Source organism: Phyllostomus discolor, chromosome 1 (genome assembly GCF_004126475.2).
Source record: "Phyllostomus discolor isolate MPI-MPIP mPhyDis1 chromosome 1, mPhyDis1.pri.v3, whole genome shotgun sequence".
Taxonomy (NCBI): Eukaryota; Metazoa; Chordata; class Mammalia; order Chiroptera; family Phyllostomidae; genus Phyllostomus; species Phyllostomus discolor.
In genome coordinates, this window is record NC_040903.2 from 80,274,616 (window position 1) to 80,287,941 (window position 13,326).

The following is a 13,326-nucleotide window of genomic DNA, read 5'->3' on the forward strand; positions in this document are numbered from 1 at the left end:
AATATATAGATAAAAAGATGGTGTCTAAAAGACTCTCAACATCTTATGTCTTTTAGGACATGCACATTAAAAGAAGGAAAATTGAAAAAAAGTGCACATTCAAGCAACATGAAACCCCTGTTGGAAAGGTCAGAATCCAGAACACTGAGAAAAGCAAATGCTGCTGTGCATGTGGAGCAAATGGAGCTCTCATTCCTTCCTGGTGAAAATACAAAATGCTACAGTCCCTTGGGAAGGGTTTAGAAGTCCTCTCACAACTAAGCAAACACTTATTACATAATCCAAAAAATATGCTCTATAGTATTTATCAAAGAGCTAAAAATGTTATCTACAGAAAAGCCTACATGGGACTATTTTTAGAAGTATCATTCATAAATTCCAAAAATTCAAATCAATGAAGATGTATGTGAACAGGTGAGTCGAAAAAGAAACTGAAATATATATTATTTAGAACTAAAAATTATGTATCAAGACATGAAAGTAATGCAAATTAATAGAATTAAGATAATTTATTCCATCTCACCCTCTGCTCAGTTGGTTAGGACGTTGTCTACATACACCATGTTAGAGGTTATATGTTACCCCAAAATATTCAATTGAGGATTTTAAAGAGACATTTGCATGACTGTGTTAATGGTAGCATTAAATACAAAAGGCTGGTAGGTGGAAACAACAGCCAGGTCAATGGATAAATACATTAAAATGTGTAGTATATTCAGTGCCAGCTGTCGTGGATCAGTGGATGCAGTACTGGCCTCTGAACAAAAGAGTTCCTGGTTCAAATTCAAGTCAGGGCTCATGTCAGGGTTTTGGGCCAGGTCCCCAAGAGGTGTTGCATGAGAAGCAAATACACACCAGTGTTTCCCTATCTTTTTTCTCTCTTCCCCTCTCTATAGAAATGAATAAAATCTTTCAAAAAGTGATAAAAATGTAGTACATATACACAATGGAATACTGCTCTGCCTGGAAATAGAAAATATGCACTCACCTGGTACCACAAAGTCAAACTAGAACCTGTTCTAAGTGAAGCACTTGAGTCACAAAGACACGTGCCACAGTCTTCCACTTAGGTGAGTTCTAATGGAGTGCAACTCAGAGAAAACAAAAGGTAGTTACTTGAGCCTTGGTTTCACAGAAAAATGAGGAAGTGGTTGTTTAATGGATATTGTCACATTTCTGTGAGATGAAAATTTCCAGAATTCAGATGCACAATTAACCAAATAATTTTAATGTGATTTAGCTGTAGCACTAGAGAAAGTTTAGAAGGAACATATTTATTTACATGATTTATTATCAAAATTTAAAATGAAAAACAATCTAAAAGAGATGACTATAAATCTTTTGCTTTCTAACTTTGACTTTTTATTAACATTTACTCCAGTTTATGTAAGAATCTGTGAAAAAAATCGAATCCAGTGTATAAAAGGCTTTGCTTACCATTTGTAAAGCAAACTGAAAGTTAAGCTGTTGATGGGTCAGCATTTACCAAATTAAATAATAGAATTTTCTAGGGAGTCAGTGACTGACACACATTTGACTAAAAATGTAATGTGTGTTAAGATACCATACAGATTTATACAACAATCAAATGCAGAAATACACACAATGTACCCTTGCCTTGGTTATAAGACAACTAAGTATTTAGGATGCTAAAGCTTGATTAAGCACCAACACACTAAGAAAAAGCTTCTGATTTTTAAGAAAAAAGTATATTTTGTCACTTTCTGTTTTCAGCATATATTTCAATAGTTTCCACTGGACCCAAAACCTCCAGGACCCCATTCAATATCTTCCAAATCTTGAACTTCCCCTATTTCTGTATAATAAACCTGTTCACAAATGCACTGTGCAATGTGGTCACCTTTTTAACTTCAAAGTTTCCTTTGCCAAAATTGAACAGTACATCACCAGTATTTCCTCCATAATCTTCATCTATGACACTAGCTGCTACATCTAGGAAGTGTTTTGCAGCCAAACCAGAACATGGAGCTACTCTACCATAGCACCCAACAGCACCCAACAGCAAGAGAGATCTGAATGTCAGTTTTCACAAGGGCTTTCTCCATAGGTGGCAGTGTGTGAGCATTGGTACTGTACAGATCACAGCCACCTGCTGGTCTCAGGGGTGGCGTGCTCCCAGAGCAGAAGGAAAGGTATCCCTGAACCGAAGTCCTCTGCCGGTCACTACTGCTTGCTGGAGGAGATGGTGTGCACATACTCAGGCCATGGCATGCCAGAGCAGAATGTTGGCACAGGTTGGCACAGAGAAACAGGAAGGCATGAATCAAATCATTTAAAAAATTACATTGAAATTAGAACAGCTTTTTAGAAATATTTTATTTTTATTTGTTTATTTTTATTTTTAGACAGAGGGGAGAGGGGGTTGAGAATCCCCACTGTGAGGTGGCCTCACATGCACCCTGTGCTGGGGACCTAGCTCACAACCCATGCATGTACCACAACATGGAATTCAGCCATGGACATATTTAAAAGGAAGACTATTTCTGTAACTCAAAAGGACAAACAGACATTGACCATTAAACAAGCACAGAAAAAATCAAGATACTTCATGAACAGTGTAAGGAAAAAAAAAACAGACAAATAGGCACATCGATGTAATGGCAATTGCCATATGGCTCATTCATATTTGAATTGAGTCCTACAACATCTTAAGTATTAATCTTAAAACTATGATTTACTTTCATAATATGTAAAAATCCCTAAAAAGTTAAAGTGTGGAGAGTTTATCATATATAAGGAATCGCCCAGGACAAGCAGTAATGATAATGACTGACTGACACTGAGAGATGCTGACGTCCAGGTTTTCTCTTAAAGGGCCTGCCACAGACTTACAGGAACACACAAGCTCTGACTTTCAGCCTTGGGACAGCAGATTGAAAGGTTCTATGGACATTCATGGAGGGTGTCAACTGTCTGGCTTCAGGCCTAAGTCTGGAGGTGGGGCATATTTCTGCACAGAAGTCATCTGAGGTCATTCTTCCCTCCTGAGCCCTCCCCACAACAGAGCTAGAAGGTGCTATATCAGAGTCCACTCCTACCTGGGTAATGCTGTCATGATTCCCTCAGTCCTTGTGATTCCCTGAGGCCTTGCCCTAACCACTTGAGAATTCACTGGAGCCATATCCTGTAGGTTTCCCATACAAATGGCCCCTCTTGCCTCATGGTGCAGACTCTCCTAAGTCTCTCAAAGACGCTGAATCTGCCCTCTACATGCTCTGTATTGCTCACTCAGTGGCCCTGGGAAAGCAAAAGGACATTTTCTTTCCACATTTTATTTTTGTTCAAGTACAGTTGTCTCCATTTTCCCTATCACTCCCCCACCACAGCCATCCCTACTTCCCCACATTGACCCTACCCCCCTTTAGTTTTTTCCACCTGTCCTTTTTACATCTTCCTGAAAATCCTTGCCCTCTACCCCCATTATTCCTTCCACCTCTCCTCTGGTTACTGTCAGTTTGTTCTTTATGCCCATGGTTCTGTTTACATTTTGCTTGCTTGTTCATTTTGTTCATTATTTTTTTTTCTTATAGGTGAGATCCTATGGTATTTGTCTTTCACTGCCTGGCTTATTTCATTACGATATTGCTCTCCTGATCCATCCATGCTGTCCCAAATGTTAGGAAATCCTTCTACCCTAAGAACTCTGACACACCTATTCTAAAGAACCTGTGCACACCAATGTTCATAGAATCAGATTTTACAGTTGACAAATGCTGGAAACAACCTAAGTGTTCATCAGGAAATGAATGCATCAGCAAAATACAGTACAGGTGCACAAGCACAAGGATATTTTTAAGTGAAACAGAAAAATAGATTTTCTCACGTTGGGGAGGTGCATTGTCATAGAAGGAAATCACAAGTCCAAACTTTGTATGGACTTGTTTGAATCCCCAAGAGGGTTAAAAATTATAAGTCTGAAAACATGACACATGTGCCCAGGCTTCCTGGGATTTCTGTGACACACTGCAGGATCTCAACAACTTCCTTTATGAACCTTGTTCTTGGCACAAAAACAAATAAATAAAGAGAGAGAAGAAGGCTTAGCATACAATTTCTAAGCAACATGTGCAGATTTTCCCAGGTCCCCAAAGGAATGCAAGAGGAGACTGGACATGGTTACCATCAAAATCCAAAAAGTGCTTAATCTTTTACACTGCACACTCTTTTTAGAGATTGCATCTATTTATTTTTAGAGAGGGAGGGCTTTGGCCGAAACTACTAGTAGGATAACAGAGGTCGCTGGAGTCAAAACAGAATTTGAAAGCATGTAGGAGCATAGAATACTGTTGGAGATCATATGACCCTATATGACAGTGACAGAAATTATCCTGGATTTTCAAAATTCTTTCCACTGAAGCACAGCTTCCAAAACCACACTTGAATGTCTGGCTTCCTCTGAGACCTTTGTGTTACTCACTTGTGACATCTGCATCTGCATTCTAGCCTACCTGGGGGGTATTGACTTTTTTTCTGGAAACATCCCAGCTCTCCTTCATTTGTTCCAAAAATGTAACCAGGCCTGGCTTCAAAAAAAACAAGACCTGTGTACAATATAAATATCATTATATTTTTTTAAGATTCCCAATTTCCAATCCATGTTGTGCTCAGGTAAGAACACTGCAGGAACACTAAAATATTCTAGAGGATCATTTTGCAAAGTCCTGTTTCCTGAATCACCTTAATTCTTCTGACAATACAGTTTTCAATGGGTTCCTAAGAACCATAGGTCTTGAAGCCTTTCTTTTCTACAGGAGATAATCTGCAAGTTCTCCCTTGTGATTATGAAGCTGAAAGTCTACCATACAAAGTCAAGTCCCCAAAAGATGCTGTATAAAGAAAATCCTTTGTGTGGAGCAGGCAATGTGAAGGAAGTCAGCCTCACCCAGGGAGACCAGGTTGCTGTAATTCTCCAACATCACATCTGAGTACAATTTCCTCTGAGCTGGGTCTAGGCATTCCCATTCCTCCCCAGAGAAATCTACTGATACGTCTTTGAAGGTCAAAGATTCCTGGAAAAAAAAGAGAGAAATTTATGAAGGATACACGGAACAGTTCTCAGTGTCATCTAGCATGAAAAGCTATAGAAGTGGTTTTCAGCTAGGAGATATCCTGCATCATTCAGTAAGGCCATTTTGACTCTCTAACACTCTCTAATGTATTTTGTAACATCACCAAGTGAATATAATATATGTCTGCAAATCCACTGCAAAGACATCGCTTTTTAGGAAAATAAACTTTAAAATGAAGGAACACACACTGGCATCTGGATTGTTGAGTGTTGTATTTGTATCATTCAGAATCACCTGTGTATACTTCTCAACTACGAAAGGTGTGTTGAGTTGAAAGTGTAAGTAACTTCTTTTGGTTTCATTCAGGCAACAAAAAATGTAGTTTTGTTAAAATGCAGATTTTTATTTTAGAGTTGTGGGTGAGGTCTGTGTGTCCTCATTTTACAGAAGCTCACTTGTTTAAGTATGTTTGATTGGTTTTGTTACAATTATCCCATTTTACTCCCCTTTTACCCCCCCATCCTGCAAACCCCCTGCTCTACAATTGCCTGAATAAGCTCATGATCATGGGTCATAGTAAGAAGTTCTATTACTTCTCCATTTCTTATACTATTTAAACCTCCCCCATTTTGTACCCAGTATTTATGCTTCTTCTTTCCTGTACCTTCTCCCCCATTCTCCTAGGCCCCACCCTGCTCTTTACCCTCCATAGGATCTCCATTTCAGTGAATTTGTTCCTCTTCTCATTGTTTGCTTAGTGTGTGTTTCTTTTGGTTTTGCTTTATAGGTTCAGTTGTTAATGGTGTGAATTTATTGTCACTTCACTATCCATATTTTTGACCATGTTCTTTTTCTTATATTAAGTGCCTTAAGCATTTCATAGAAGGGCTTGGTGATGATGAACTCCTTTATCTTGACCTTAACTGGGAAGCACTTGATTTGTCCTTCCATTTTAAATGATAGCTTTCTTGGTTAAATTAATCTTGGATGTAGGTGCCCTTCTTACATGACTTTAAATACTTATTTCCAGCCCCTTGTTGCCTGCAAGGTTTCTTTTGACAAATCAGCTGTTAATGTCTTGGGAATCCCTTTGTAGGTCACACTGCTTTTGTGTTGCTGGGTTTAAGATTATCTCCTTATCTTTGGTTTGTGTAACAGTATTGTGATCTGTCTTGATGTGTTCCCCCTTGGGTGCAACTTCTTTGGGACTCTAAGAGCTTCCTTCACTTGCTCGCCTATTTCCTTTACCAGACATGGCATGTTTTCCTTCATTATTTTTCAAATCAGTTTTTCATTTCATAGCTTCCTCTACCCCTTCTGATACATCTATGATTAGAATGTTGGAAGGGTTAAAGTTATCCCAGAGGTCATTCAGCCTCTCCTCATGTTTTCAATTATTTTTTCTTCTTTCTACTCTGGATGAATATTTAAGACAGAAAACTGTACTTGAACAACAATTAAAATTTAAAAAATGACACATACTGATCAAAAAAAAAAAAGAAATGCAAACATAATAATAGAAAAGAAGTTAGAGCTATTGTTTCTTAGTGTTTTATTCCTTTAAATATGTTTCTGTACCATTTGTGGAGAACTAGATCTTAACAATTGAAGTACAATTACACACACATTTATTATATGATTCTTGTAAAATGCCCTGAAAATATGAAAAGTTATAATGCAGAGTGTGTCAGTGATATGAGTGTGCAGTATAACAAAAGTTTACAGTAACACAGCCTCACTGATTACATCCTTCATGCCAAAAACCAATGATCTTTATGAAGTAATTGTAGGGCCTTCATTTCCAAAGCAAACAAAAGTTAAAAAGACAACACAAGTGTCTGCTTGAAGTGGGATAGTTTTTTCATATCCCTCAACAATTCCTGCTACAGTTTCATTAATGGTAAAGGAAAACTATTAACTCTACAATAAAAGAGCACCTCAGTCTAGTGTCTATTAGGTGGATTGTAGCAATGGATATTCACTGACTGAGGCATGCAGAAGGATATGTGTTTATTGCTGAAACACCAGTGGTGAAATGCATAAATAAGAAAGTCATTATATGATCATTATCATATGTAAATATCCAGTTTTTCAATGTCAATCCACAGGTTATTCTCGTATTCAGTATACTAACTGTATATTTAAACAGCAAGACTTTATCAAGTGAATGACAATGTCTATTCTACTGAGTGCTCACTTTCAGAACATTCAGAGTGATTGTCACTGGAAAATCTGCATTTTCTTACCTCTGATGCACAGAGGGGATGCTTCAGCTATATGAACTTAACCTTATATATCCCTGCTCCACCAATACCCGAGGCTGTGAGCCCATCCCAGCAAATATATTGCACACAACTGCTGCCCAAGGCTGACCTGTCACAGAGGAAATCAGTTCAGTGTTTGAGGATTATTGGTTAAAGGCAGGAGTTCTTCATCTGTGGCAGCCTACATATAGAGAATGCACAGATGGCCCTGGGATGAAGAGGAAACTATTGCACATACACTATTGCCCTTGAGAATCATAAAAAGAAAGAGAAAGAAGTATATTAAAAAAACTTCACTACCCAAGAACATCAAACAAAAAAAGTAATGTTTGCTGGTTCTGAATATAATCAAAATAGGAGCAATCAGGGGCACAACCTCTGACTCAGGACACATCTTTTACCTGAGAAGCTTCCATGTCCTCCTGGTGCTGATCCTCCTCATATACTGGGTTCTTTTCTCAGGAGACCATGTGCTGAGGGGTCAAATTTGCATTTTGAGAATGTGTTTTCAAAGGCACAGCCCTTTTATTTAATCCCACCAAAATCACTCGCAGAAGGACCTGGAGATGCTGATAGGTCCACCCTCTCCTCTCCTTGGTCACGAGGAGGCAGGGCAATAAGATGCCATAGGGAGACCACACTGAGTTTATTTTTCCCACTCATATGCTCTCTGCTCCCTCAGAAATCCACAAACTGCTAGAGCAAGAACATGGGCTGCTCTCCTGAACCCCATACCCAACAGAACATTTCATTATCTTCCCTGAACAAAGCCTGCTCTCCCATCTCACAGATGCTTTCCAGAGCCCTCCTGCCAATCAATGGCTTCACCTGAGCATCACCTGGGCCACCCTCATTCTACAAGGATGACCCACCCAGAGAAGTTGAGTAAATCTGTCAGGGAGCACAGCTGATGTCACTTCTAAGAGATCTCCTCAGGTGATCTATATAACAACCAGAAGGGGTACAGTTTAGCTGTAAAAAGCAAGTGGAACCCTTTGCAATCCAAGCCCCCCATTGCATCCATAATCTTGCTTGCTGCCCCTGCAATTGTTTGCACTACTTCTCTGAACAAAGGTCTCTGTGTGAAGTCCATGCTATTAAACTTAGAGGATACCAAAGTCAGCTTCAGCACACCTGCACCCTGGGGAGAAATTCCGACTCCATAGCCCCTGAACGGTGAGGCACACAGACTGTTTGCTGTACCTGACTTGTGACTTCAAATACTGAGGGGTGGGCTGGTTGCCTAGGCAATGTCTCTCAGGAGAAAATTCACAAAAGAACGATGGAGAAACCTCAGGCGGGAGGGTCTTGATGATTCCTTGAAAATGGGCTCTGCGCCCCCCTGTAGAAAACCGGTCAGGGTTTGGGGACCTCTCACTTATATTCCGCACTCACCATTGCTGGAGGCTCGGCAGCTAATAGTTCAACCAACGTAGCGACCCTCGGGCACCACGTTCACAGGAATGTGAACTCAGAGGATCAGTATCAAACTGGAAACACCAGACAGAGGAAGATTTGCAAGACGTTCTGGAATCTGTAAATACCTCCGAAGTCTCAGGAAAAGCGCATGCGCACTTTTGTCAAAAGCGCCAGGGTTGGAGTCTGAGTGGAGCAAGTTTGGCGATGGGCGGCACCTGAATACAGGCCTGGTGGTGGCGGAGAAGTGCGTGGAGGAGCTGGAAGAGGTTGCTGGGTCGGGACCAGGTCTTTTTTCTACATATTTCTCCGGTTGTGATCTTCACTTGACCAATCACTATGATTTGGATACATTTTGTGCAGCTTCAATATAATTTGAAAATTTGTGAGGTTTCTGTCAAATATTTAGATTATGACAGTACCATAAATTTTAGATGATTTTTGACTAATTATTTTTGTAATATTTTATTACATTTATATTTACTGTAGTTTAGTAGTGTATGGCTCTCAATTCAATATGTTACTGAACCCACTGGTGTCCCAGAGAACTGCTGGTTGTGGTGGAAAATCCTACAATTTATTGATGAGAATGTCAGATTATAGTGTGATGGTGAGTGTGGTCATGTTAGTCTGACTAAAGGGGCCAGAGAGGATGGAAAACACACTAGAAAAGCTTCTCTCTAGAGGAGGAGGAAAACTGAGTTGTTTCTTCATAAGAACACATATTTTTTAAATGTCCTCACAGTACTATAGCAACAGAAATGTTTTTAGCTCCCAAGCAATTCTTGATGAATGTTACGTGAATTCCAGACAGACAAAAAGTTTTTGTAAAAGTCCTCCCTATGCATCATTACAGTCCTCTGAGGAATAGAAATGAACTCATTATATTCAAATTAATATAAACCCGCACAGCTCTTGGTAGGGTCCTCCTCACATAACACGTCCTGGAGAAACACAACAATAACACCTCACTATTTTCACCACTCCGTATAAAAAGTTGGTACCCATAGGACTCTGGTCCACAAGAAATGTGCAGTTTTCCTGGATGGAATGTACGTCAGGGACCTATTTCTGGGGGCCAGAGGAAGGAATGTTTCTTTTCTTGACTCCAGCTGTCCTGAGAATAAATATCTAGCCCTGCTGTTTCCTTGTTCCTTGTTGCACCTGCTCATCTCTACTAGAATGTATGCCTTCCTCCTGAAATAAGCAGCTTTCCCCAGCTTCTTTCTTCTTGTGCATTTTTATAGTTTGAATGATTATTGTAAGTTAATCAGGTTACAGTGAATTTTATGATACAACTTTCTGCAAGTGTAAACAGCACAAAAGTCTGTGTGTGTGTGTGTGTGTGTGTGTGTATATATATATATATATATATATATATATATATATATATGAAAACAAACAGAACTTTGCATGTGAGATCACTTACATTCTTATTCCCTACAGCCAGCACTTTTAGCAATACATGTCTGACTTTTAAAGTGCATTCCAGTGTCTTTGTGCTTCTCAGCCCTCTCTAGAAGAACAAGTGTAGTTTCCCAGGCTAGTAGGTTGTGTAATATTAAGGAATTTCACCAGAGTCATTTAAGGTAACTGGGCTCTTACTTCAAAGCATATGAGAGCCATACCCTTCATTTAAAGTGCACCAGGGTTTTCAGTTGTAACTTCAAGTGCACACTCAAATTATTTTGTAATGTTCAGTTTAGGATTCAAGGATGACTCACAATTCCATTCTTAATGCCCTGCCTGCAAATCACTCCTTCATTTTTGAAATCATGTCTATAGAAATATGGTGTTAAATGCAGTGGAAAATTAAAATCACCTATAAAAAGTCATATTTGTTATTTTGTGATGGGAAGACATTATAGGTGGAAGGCACTGGGTTTCTGCTGACATGGTAACTCCACTGCAGACCTCACATTCTCTGCTAAATGTGCCGGCTCTGAATATGAAGACCAGTCAGGAAGAAATGGCCCAACAGTGCAGGCATTTGACAATGGAGATTGTCTCCTTGTTTGAAAACCCACCCACAATTTTGGGATCCCTTTTCTTATTCACTCTATTTACTTTTACCTTACTTTATGCTGCTTGAACTCCACACACTTACATTTGATTCTCAAGTACCTGACTGACCACAGTCAGCTCACACACAAATAGACTTCTCTTGACAACCTGTGACATTCTGGTTCTTTCAGTGAACCAAAGACCTAAAGCAACTCTTCTGGTTCACATTTACAGAGCAGTTAAATTTCTCTCTTTCTTGTATGTATATTATCATTTCAAAGGAAGAGATGTTGTGAAAATTGTATTAAATAAAAAATATATGCAGCTCTACATTAACCATGGCAGATATTGCTCCCTATCCAAATTCTTAAAGATAATTTTTGAAAAGTTTTTTTTTATAAATAATTTTATTTATTTATTTTTAGAGAGGGAATGGAGGGAGATAGACAGAGAGAGAGAGAAATATCAATGTGCGGTTGCTGGGGATCATGGCCTGCAACCCAGGCATGCACCCTGGCTGGGAATCGAACCTGGGACACCGTGGTTCCCAGCCCGCACTCAATCCACTGAGCTATGCCAGCCAGGGCTGAAAAGTTTTTATTTATATATTCTTAGATGGCAAATAAGGGAGAAAGAGAGGAATAGAAACATCAATGTGTCCATGCACCTGGCACATCCTCTACTGGGACCTGGCCCTCAATCAACACATGTACCCTGATTGGGATTACTAATGGGGACTCTTTGATTCCCAGGCCAGAACTCAATCTGCAGAACTACACCAGCCAGGGCCTATCTAAGTTGGAAATCAACATTCTTATATCCTTCAGAAATTTTCTCATTGAGTAAAATTGTTCTTTAATGATTCTCACCTAATGAACAAGACAAAGCATTGATTTTCCTTAAACTTGTATAAAATTATCCCATGAAATGTATACAGATAGTAGTTTACAAGCATTTTCAAAAGTACATCCTATAATGGAACTTATATGGGCATTCCCAAGAAAAAAATTAATTGTAATACCATATCTGAACAATGAAAATAATGGTCTTTCTGAACAAAGAAATCAGCAGTTTCAAGAGGAAACACTCAGAGTCTTATGGAAAAGTCTGCATCTATTTGTAAATACTTGACCATTCATAAATTTAAAGTCTTGTTCCATCTTCTCCTTCTTCTGTCAGTCTGGAAATACTGGAAATGCAGCTTGAAGGTTTTCTTGTTGGATACAGGCTTAAGGTTCATACCTTTATAGGGCACTGCACCACAGGCCCACCCTGGACACACCCTAACACCTCAAAGCACTCATCATTCTTGACTCTCTGAAGCCATGTGATTAACATCTCTGCATGCCCACCATGTTCTCACCAAAACCATTTTTCCTTTTATGTTACAGGGAGTCTTTTAACACTTCACTGTCTGGGCTCATCACTTTCAATGCACAAACCAAACACCGGGTGTTTTTCCATTTCTAACAGTATGGTGTATGCAAGTGCAAATTAATACTGAAAAAAATTGGGGTTTCATTGTATTAATTTCTACTTTATCAAAGAAGTATAGGTGCCCATTGTGTACTGGTCACCACAATAATTTTCCTGAGAGCTCCAAGATCAAAGCAAATATTTTATTATATCTATTTTTTAAGTGAAATAAGCCAGGCACTGAAACATAAGTACCATATGATCTGGAAGAGAAACATAATGAACAAAATGAACAAACAAAGAAGTAAATGGAACCAGAGGCCTGGGAAGAAGGAAAAGACTGAGAGGAACCCAAGGGAAGGGCCCGAGGTTTAAGGGTGAAAAGAATGGGAAGAAACTAGTGAAGGACCATGTATGAGAGATCAGGGAAATAGGGTAGGGATTGAGTATGGGAGTTGTGGAGCGGGCTGGTGGAGTAAAGCAATGAGGGAAATACTGCACAACTGTAATAGAACAATAAAATGTTTAGTAAAAAATAAGTGGAAGAGCAAACAGTGTTTCCCTTTCTATCGCTGTCACTTTCTGTACCTATAAAAATCAATCAACCAATAAAACTGAATTAATATGAAATAAAAACTGTCTTGGTAAAATAAACATTATCTATGCAGGGTCATAGATGATGGTTAAATTTTATCATTAAAACAGGAAACATAACACATATTGTGAATAAGAAGTGGACAAATGCAGACAGAATGCCAGTGTGAATAATACACTTACAAATATTATTCCAGTTTTGTATCATTCTTCCTGGAAACTTCTATGTCAACAATTTCTAGGAATAAGACATGTTTATGAACAATCTTTAAAGTACATGCTATTTCGATTTACTTAATAAAAGCAACATTTCTTCACTATTGTGTCTATCATACAATCTTACAATAGGAACTTATCAATCTCTTGCCAGGAAAAACCCAGTGCTGCCTCTTATGGTCTGTTAGTGGAGAGTAGTTTATGTAAGCCTTAAGTGGTCTTTCTAGAGATGGGCACTTTGGATCTAATAAGTAACAACTTCGATTTTTATATAATCCCCTGCCTTCTATGATGCTTGTCTACACCATTAGGGATTTTATGTTGAGTTTCTGTGTTTTCCAGTAGCAGTGGATTGGAATGAACCCTACCTAATGAACTAAGAGCTT

The 13,326-nt window shown here is 38.9% G+C and overlaps 1 pseudogene; it reads right to left on the minus strand.

The window, feature by feature from the left end:
• Positions 1 to 1,742: 1,742 nt before the first annotated feature.
• On the minus strand, positions 1,743 to 2,232 carry LOC114491954 (annotated as a pseudogene).
• Positions 2,233 to 13,326: the final 11,094 nt, after the last annotated feature.